Here is a 9,472-nt window from a genome sequence, read left to right on the forward strand (position 1 = left end):
TCCTAATACCACCTCTAAGTCTGAACTTCACATCAAGGTCTGGCAAATATACAGTGCTGAAACTGTCTGCTCTCTGAGATAATCACAGCCTACTGTTAATCAAAGGTTTTGCAGGAGAACCAATGCACATTTCTCTCTTACACAGCAATTCCCTTTCGTTCTTACTCCTCTCATCACTTTTATGACTTTATTAATTTCCACCTATACCTCCCTCCTCTGTGTAAAACCACAACAGGAAATATAGACAAGGGGCTGAGAGAGATAGGGTAAGAAAAATCATGTGCATAAGAAACGGAGAGATGGGGGAAAAAGAAAGCACCAACTCCTGAATAGCTTTAATATGTCCGTCCCAAGTCTGATAAATATCTCTTTCATATTAAATATTGGCTGGAAATACTTTTACATGGAAGAAGAAGAAGGTCTTTTCATGGTTTTGAAAGGTGAGCACAAGATCAAAGCAGCCAGGATGGAAGTTCCTTGACTGGCATTCCACCAACCCAGATGGAAAACTCATTTTAAAAAGTCAAATATATTCACAAATAAAAATAAGCCACTACATTTTAAGAGTTCTGGCCTGCGTTATGTGGAACATCAGGAAACAATTAAATTGCTCTCCCCTTCTTGTTTATCCTAAATAGTACGTTTTTTCCCCTCCGCTGATTATACCAGCTTTATGTCCCTGTGGCAAGAGTCTCTTCCTTCACTTTGCTAAAACCCTTCCTCCATAGCAAATAGCTAAGTATCCATCTTATATTTTCTTTTGACCCCAAAAGATGGTTCGTATGTGAACCACGATATCAAAACCATTGACAGTGATTCTGTTTTTCATTTGCTTAAACTTTTCACCTCCCTCCTGAGGTACACTGGAATATATTCTTCATACTCTGCTTTTAGTTTTCCTTCTTTAGGCTTGTGCCCATAGTGCAGTTCTAGGAGGATAAAGAGCCAGGCTTAGTGCCTTATTGTGCAATACAGACTACAAAATGATATCAGTCCTTCCAGTTGCTGTCTGAGAACACACCACTCAGTGTGTCTGTTTCCTGTCTGCCCACTAGTACCACACCCCCAGTAAAGGGAATTGCATTTCATGTCTGTCCACCAACAAATCTACCTATCTGCCCTGGGATATATTCCTAAGAGCAAGGTGGATATTACACATTGGAAAAAACTACCAGTGAAGTTCATAAAACCACACGTCACATGGCTTTTGACTTGTTCAATACATCTAGTGATCCTGGTATATGTGTCATAAGGAAAAAAACTGAAAAGGAGAAAGAGAAGGAGTTTAAGTCAGAATCTTTTCACATGTATCCAAACTGACTAAAACAATAAGTGCCTTGGAGGACTAATGTAAGAAGGTAGAGGAACCTCTTCTAAGGCAACAGAACTTTAGAAGTTTCTGTTTCCCAGAAATCCCAATAAGCAAGCTCAAAGTTCAGTCATTTTCTTGTGAATGTCCTGATAATTATGCCAGGAAGTAACAAATGAAACATCATTGTGATGTTTAAAAACAGCTTTCATCTTAACTTCCACAATAACCCAAACACTTAGCTCCCCCATCCCAGAGGCTCACCAAGATTCTCCTTAGTGCTTTCACATTCCACTCAGACCTGCTGAGCGCCTGTTACTTAGTATTGCGCAGTGTTTCACAGTTCTTTTTTTTTTAATTCCATTGTTGCATTAACATATGTGTCTTCAAGGATAGCTGGCTGTTCATCTGCCTTGCTGTTTGCACAATCAGGCTACTTTTCTGCATTTCTAGGATATGAAAGCAACACTTGCCTTCCTAGAAACAGCATTTCTGGATGCAAAGCTATTGCCTCATATGTGAAAGCATCATGTTTTACACATAATGATAAATGTTCTTTTTTTCTTCCAAAATTCTTTCTAATTTTAAAATGCAGCTTGTATTGTAAATTCCAAGTTTCTTATCTATATATCTACATAAACCACATACCCAAGTTTATATAGTCTGATACTATGTGCTGAATTTCACACTTTTAGTTCTCACCATGCTCTTCTTATATCTTCATCTCTCTCAGGCTAAATCTCTTGCTACTTCCTTATTCCAGTGCTTTCCCAGTCCCATCTTGGACTTTGGTGACATTGTGTTGTACTCTCTAATACCACTGGCTAACTTTTAGCCTGTTTTTTGTGTACTAAGAGCTCTTCAAATTTCAACTTACAGGTCTCTTCAGAAAAAGGTGAAATAAGAATAGTAATTCCCTGGCCCCTTACCACCTAGTTAACAATTGGGCTTCATTAAACAAATTGTATTAAAATAAAAGCATACAATATGCTATATATACTATAATATACAGCATGCATTGCATATTAAATATACTATGTGTGTGTATATATATATATATTATGTGTATATATCAAGTAATATGTAGCATACATAAAAAGACATTAAATATATGTATTATAGCATAGTATAGTATATTATTCTACAGAGAATGTTATTCTACATAGAATATTAATATTTTGCAGACTTTTCTTATTTTATATATGTTAGGAAAATTCTATATATAATACAATGTGCTATTATTCTATACAAAATAGTGTAATAATATAATGTACATTTTCATTTAAACATAACATAAAAAAATATATATATATACTCTATAATTTGCATAAGATACATGTGTACCTTATGAGTCACATTTTATCTGGGCTTCTGGGTTTGTGTGAGTGATGCTCTTCTCTAAAGCTTGCATATCTAAATGATTATTATTAAAACTGAAATATTCTAATTCAGATATATCTTTTAACATATCACACTATAGTGTTCCACATGCAGTAGTATGAAAATTATCATTTTAATGTGTTGTTTGAATTTGGTGTTAAATGATACTTTTGGAAACTCCTTAGGTGATAGACTAAGGTTGGAAGAAGACAATAAAACAAAACGATGGTTAAACCATTCCACAGAGAAAATAAGCATCAAAAATGCTGGTGAAAGAGGGAAGCAGAGGCAGAAGAAAAAGAGAAGGGAGTCAGAAAGCTTATCAGGAGGCTGGTATTAGTGTGGCCAGTACACATTTTTAGAAGAGCGGTTTTAATAATCCAATTTAAATCGCTTCTATTTCTGTAAACTAAATATCCTCCTTTGCCCCACAACTACAGGAGTCTGGTATGTATGCATTAAGAATAGAGATCAAGGTTGCCATGAAATAGATATCAGCTATGTAAGGTGATACAACCAAATTTAGAACAAGATGTACCTTGAGAATGTGTGTGAAACCATGGGATGAAAACTGGATTTCCAAGGCCCTTAATATATGAGTCATGAGGTGAAATTTCTAGATTTTTTTTAAATATTCAAAGACAGGGCAATTTCTGCTGTCATTTAAGTTATGTTTATTTCAAAGAATTCTTGATATAAATAATAATATCATCAGGGTTGCACTGTATAAACCGAAGTAAAATTACAATATTGTTGAAATGCTCTTTTTTCTTCAAAAATCATCTCATCTTTCCTCCTAGACCTCAAATTTAGGGATTGGTAAAGCATGACCTACAGGACAACTCTGGCTTGCTTTTTGTTTTTATAAATAAAGTTTTATTGGAACACCACCATGCTCACATATCTAAATACTGTTTATGGCTGTTTTTATCAAATGTGGCAGAGTTCATAAATGTTATGGAGATCATAGGGCCTACAAAGCCTAAAATATTTACCAGACAGGCCTTTACCAAAAAAAAAAAAAAAAAAAAAAAAAAAAAAAAAAAGAGCTCTTGCTCTAAATCCATGATTCATAAACTTTGTTGTACATTCAAATCACTTAAGAAATTTAAAATAATACCAGCTCATAGATAAATAACCACAGATACATTGATTTAATTTGTTCAAGGGTGGGGCATGGGCATCAGCACTTTGAAAATATCATCAGCATTTATGAAAATTCCAAGTGACTCCAATGTGTCATTACAGAATATAACTAGTCTAAGCATTTTGGATCTCACAAGTGAAGGCAAACTGAAGAATCGTATTTCAATTTCATAGATTTTTATATTTTAGCTAACCAAGAAGATGCATTTCGGTGAATGTATTTGGGCAACACAACAATTCATGAGACTTTTTGACCAATAATTGTATTCTCAGTGATCACAAAATAATAGAATGCTTTGTTCTCATTTGAGATGTACATGTAGTATAAGCATGTGCAGCAAGAATTCTCTCTCCTGGTTAGGAAGCATTCTCAAAAGAAAGGTAATATATCTCTATTATTTGTTTGTAATAATTAAATATTAACTCTAGACCCAAAATGTAGGCAATTTACATGCATTTGTACTAAATGCCAAACTCTATTATCAAACTTCAATAATTTGTGTATTGCTTAAATTTTTCTGGTACATAACTCTTTAAACGTATTTCTGAGAAGAGGAATTATAAGACAATATTCTAGAGAGAACCTTCTCTAGTCCTTCATGGCCAAGCACTGGGTTCTATTGCATACTGGCCATCTTGGTTATTCAAATACTATTCATTTACTAGTAGGTCAGGATGTACAGATCTGTTATAAGCAGTTCCATACCTTCCAGGAGCAGTCTTTAAAAATAAAATCAAAGACTTCTGAAAAACTCTATATCGGTCATGGTTCTTAGTCGTAAGAAATGTAAACTGACTCTGGCTGAGTTAAGCAGCAAAAGAATTTCTTAAAAAGGATATTGGACAACCTATCGAGCTGCCAGGAAGACTGGAGAATCAGTTCATATGCATGAGTACAAAGAGAAGCCAAATAGAACACAACCAGAAATATATACATTCCACATACATTCCTTGAGCATATTGTTACTGCTGCCACTAACACAAAGCTGCAGCTGACACTATTAACATAAGGTGAATGCCAAGACATTTCTGCCACTGATGTCCAAGGAGACTGAGCATTTCTGCCTTTGTCATTGTCACCTATCATAATGGATTCTCTTCTGTTCCTAATTCTTTGAGTTCCTTTTTTATCTTTATTAAATTTATTAGTACATTTTAGATATACAATACAGTTACATTCTTCAATGGGATCTTGTACCTATACATAGTTTATCAGGTTCTTACTTTTCCCCATTCCGAGCCCTCACTTCAGCCCCTCCACCCTTCCCTGTTTACAAAGATATTGTTTCCATGTTCTTCCTTATCACACATTTTTTTCTTTTCCCTTTTCCCTTTCCCCTGCCCCTCCCATTTCCTCTACTCTTTTAGACTTTTCTTCCTATTACACAATATCAATTATACATTTTGATCCTTATTTACACTTTTAGTTTTTCAAATAAAAGAAAGTATTTGGTATTTACACATGTATGACTTATTAATCTCACTTAAGAGTATGGTCTTAAGTCATATGCATCCACTTAGCTATAAATATCCCTAATTTCTCATTATTTATGGCTGAGTAGTATTCCATTTTATTAAATAAAAAAAATCACATCTTCTTTATCCAGTCTCCATTTGATGGGCAATAGGACTGTTTCCAAATTTTAGCTACCTCAAACTGTGCCACTATAAACATGGATGAGCATATATCACAGTGGTATGATACTTTTAATTATTTTGGGAAGATACCCAGTAGAGGAATAGCTGGGTCAAATGGGATTTCTAATCCTAGTTGTTTGAGGCATCTCCATATTGATTTGCACAGTGGTTGCACCAGTCTGTACTCCAACCAACAATGAAGACGGGTTCCTTTCTCCCCACAATCCCACCAGCATTTGTTATTGGTTGATTTTTTGATAGCAGCCATTCTTACTGGGATAAGATGGAATCTCACTACTATCTTCATCTGCATCTCTCAAATGACCAGTGATGAACATTTTTTTCATATGATTATTTGCTGCTGTTACTTCTTTGTCTGAGAAATGTCTGTTCATTTCAGATGCCCATTTTTGAATTGGATCTTTATATTTAGGGGTCTGATTTTTTTGGAGTTCTTTATGTATTCTAGATAGTAGACGTTTGTCTGAAGAACAGCTGGTAAAACTTTTTCCCACATTGTGGGTTGTCCCTTAGCTCTGCTTGTGATTTCTGTGGCCATGCAGAAGCTTTTTAAAAAGATGAGATCCCACAAGATCCCAACAATGAATGTAACTGTACTATATCCCTAAAATGTACCAATAAACTCAATTAAAGCTGAAAAAAAGATGAGATCCCAATTGTTGATTCTTTGTGCTAGTTCTCGTGCTACTGAGGATTTTTTCATAAAGTCCTTTCCTATGCCAATATCTTCAACAAGTTTCTGCTTTAATATTTATATCTTTAATACACTTGGATTTTAGTTTAGTGCATAGTGAAAGATATGGGTCTAGTTTTGATCTTTGACAAGTTGAAATTCAGTTTTTCCAACACCATTTATGAAAGAGGCTATCTTTCATCCAGAGAGGGTGTGTCTCCTTTTTCAAAGATGAGGTAGCTAAGTATGTTTGAGTTGTTTCTGAATTTTCTTATCTGTTCCACTGATCCTCAGGTCTGTTCCTTTGCCAGTACCATGCTGTTTTTATCACAATGGCTTTATAGTGCAGTTTCAAATTGGGGATTCTGATAACCACCTGCCATGTCTTCATTGCCTTGAATTGCTTTTGCTATTTTAGGTCTCTTGTGATTCCAAATGAATTTTTGGATTGTTTTCACTAGTTTTGTGAAATATACTTTTGGGATTTCAATCGGGATTGCACGGAATCTGTATAGCAGATTTGGAAGTATGACCATTTTCACTATTTTGATTCTTCCTACCCAGGAACAAGGCATGTTTTTCCATTTTCTTATATCCTCTTAAATCTCTTTTTTTCAGAGTGCTGTAGTTTTTAGTGTAGATGTCTTGTGTCTCCTTCATTAGACTGATTTCTAAATATTTCATTTTTGGAAGCTATTATGAAAGTGATTGTTTCCCTAATTTCACTCTCAGTGAAACTGTTCTTTGTGTACAAGAAGGCTATTGATTTTTTAGCACTTACCTTGTATGCAGCCACTCTACTGAATTTATCAATCCAGTATAGAAGTCTTTTGGTGGAGCTCTTGGGGTCTTCTATGTAGAGTATCATATTATCAGCAAATAATGAAGTTTCACTTCTTCCTTTCCTATCTTTATTGCTTTTATTTCCTTCTCTTGTCTAATTGCTGTGGTTAATGTTTCCAAAACTATATTGAACAGGAGTGGTGACAGTGGACATCCTTGTCTTGTTCCTGATTTTAGCATGAAGGTTTTCAGTTTCTGTTCATTTAGTATGTTGTTGGCTGTGGGTTTTTCTTAGATAGCCTTTATCAGTTTAAGATAACGACTATCTATTCCAATTTTCTGGAGTGTTTTTATCATGAATGGGTGTTGAATTTTGTTGAATGTTTTGTCTGCCTCTCTTGAGATGATCATGTGGTTTTTGGCCTTGACTTTGTTAATATAGTGTATTACATTTATTGACTTATGTATTTTGAAGCATCCTTGCATCCATGGGATAAACTGACTTGGTCAGGGTGGATGATCCTTTTGATGATCCTCTGTATTCTGTTTGCCAGTATCTTATTGAGGATTTTTGCATCTATGTTCATTAGGGAGATTGGCCTGTAGTTGTCTTTTTTGGTTGGATCTTTCCCTGATTTTAGAATCAAAGTAATACTTGCTTGCAGGAATGAATTTGGAAGTATTGCTTCCCTTTCAATTTCATTGAAGAGTTCAAAGAGTAGTGGCAATATCTCCTCTAAATGTCTTGTAGAATTCGGCAGTGAAGCCATCATCAGGACCTGGGCTTTTCTTTGTTGGTAAATTTTTCATTATGTTTTCAATTTCATTGATTGTATTTGGGGTGTTTAGAATTTTTGTATCTTCATTCAACTTTAGTAATTCATTTGTATCTAGAAATCTGTCCATTTTTTCTATGTTCTTCATTTTATTAGAGTACAGGTTCTCAAAGTAAGTATCGATGATCCTCTGGATTTCTGCTGAATTCTGTTATGATTTCATTCCTTATTGCATGAATTTTAAACTTTTCTTTACTTTTTTTATAAGGTTGGCTAAGAGTTTATCAATTTTATTCTTCTGAAAATCCAATTCTTCAATTTGTTGATTTTTGTGTCCTCTTAGTCTCCATTACATTGATTTCTACTCTGATCTTCATAATTTTCTCCCTTGTATGAGCTTTGGGTTTTCTTGCTCTTCTTTTTCTAAGAGCTTGGGATTCACCATTAGGTTATTTATTTGAGCTCACTCTCTTTTTCTAGTGTGGGCATTCATTGCTAAAAATTTCCCACATAAAACTGCTTTCTTTGTACCCCACAGATTCCTGTATGTTGTACTGGCATTGTCATTAAATTGTAAAAACTGTCTAATTTATTAATTTCTGCTACGACCCATTGGTTGTTCAGGAGAATGTTATTCAATTTCCATGTGTTTGTGAAATTCTTGTGGTTTCTTATGCTATTGATCTCTAGCTTAATTGCACTATGATCTGATAATATACATGGGATAATTTCAATTCCTTTGCATTTATTAAACATGTTCTATGAGCTAGTATATGGTCTATTTTGGAAAATGACCCATGTGCAGCTGAAAAGAGTGTATTTTCTGATTTTATGAGGTGGAACACTCTGTAGACATCTATTAAGTCCATTTATTCAAGAGCTTGGTTCAGTTCTAGTATTTCATTATTGATTTTTAGTCTAGATGATCTGTCTGTTTGTGCCTGTGGAGTTTTGAGGTTCCCCCTACAATTGTATTGGTGCTTATTTGGTTTTTCATGCCCCTTAATATTTGTTTTGCATAGTTGGGGTCATTAGTATTTGAAGAACAGCTGGATATTTATGATTGTCATCTCTTCCTCTTGGATTCTTCCCTTTACAAGTATGTAGTGACTTTCTTTGTCTCTCTTAATTAGTTATGGTTTGAACTTTACTTTGTCTGCAAATAAGATAGCTACCCCTGCTTTTTTCCAGGTTCCTGTGGCACGGAGAACTCTTTTCCATCCATCCTTTTACTTTCAGTCTGTAAGTACCTGTGTCAAGTAGGTGTGTTTCTTGTATACAGCATATGGTTGGATTTTGCTTCTTAATCCATTCTGCCATTTCTTTTGATTGTTGAATTGAGGCCATTGTCCTTGATTGTTATAATTGATATGTATTGATTTATCATTGTCATATTATTTTCCTGTTGTTGGTCCTTTTTTTATTTTTCTCCCTCACCCTCTAAATTCTTGTCTTTTGGGTTTGCTCTGTTGGGCCTCAGGGAGTTGTGACCTTCATTATCTTTTTCTGGGCTATTTTAAAAAATTGTTTGGAGTGCTGGTTTGGTATTCATGAAGTTTCTAGGGTGTTCTATGTCATGAAAATATCTTATTTCTCCATCAGTTTTAAAAGATAGTTTTGCAGGGTACATCAGCCTAGGTTGGAGGTTGTTTTCTCTTAGGGCTTGAAATACTTCACTCCAGGATCTCCTTGACTTGAAGTTTGTGTTGAAAAGTCAGTTGTGATTCTGATGGGCTTCCTTTGCAT

The sequence above is a fragment of the Fukomys damarensis genome, unplaced genomic scaffold (genome assembly GCF_012274545.1).
Source record: "Fukomys damarensis isolate Sample0158 unplaced genomic scaffold, DMR_v1.0_HiC HiC_scaffold_36, whole genome shotgun sequence".
Taxonomy (NCBI): Eukaryota; Metazoa; Chordata; class Mammalia; order Rodentia; family Bathyergidae; genus Fukomys; species Fukomys damarensis.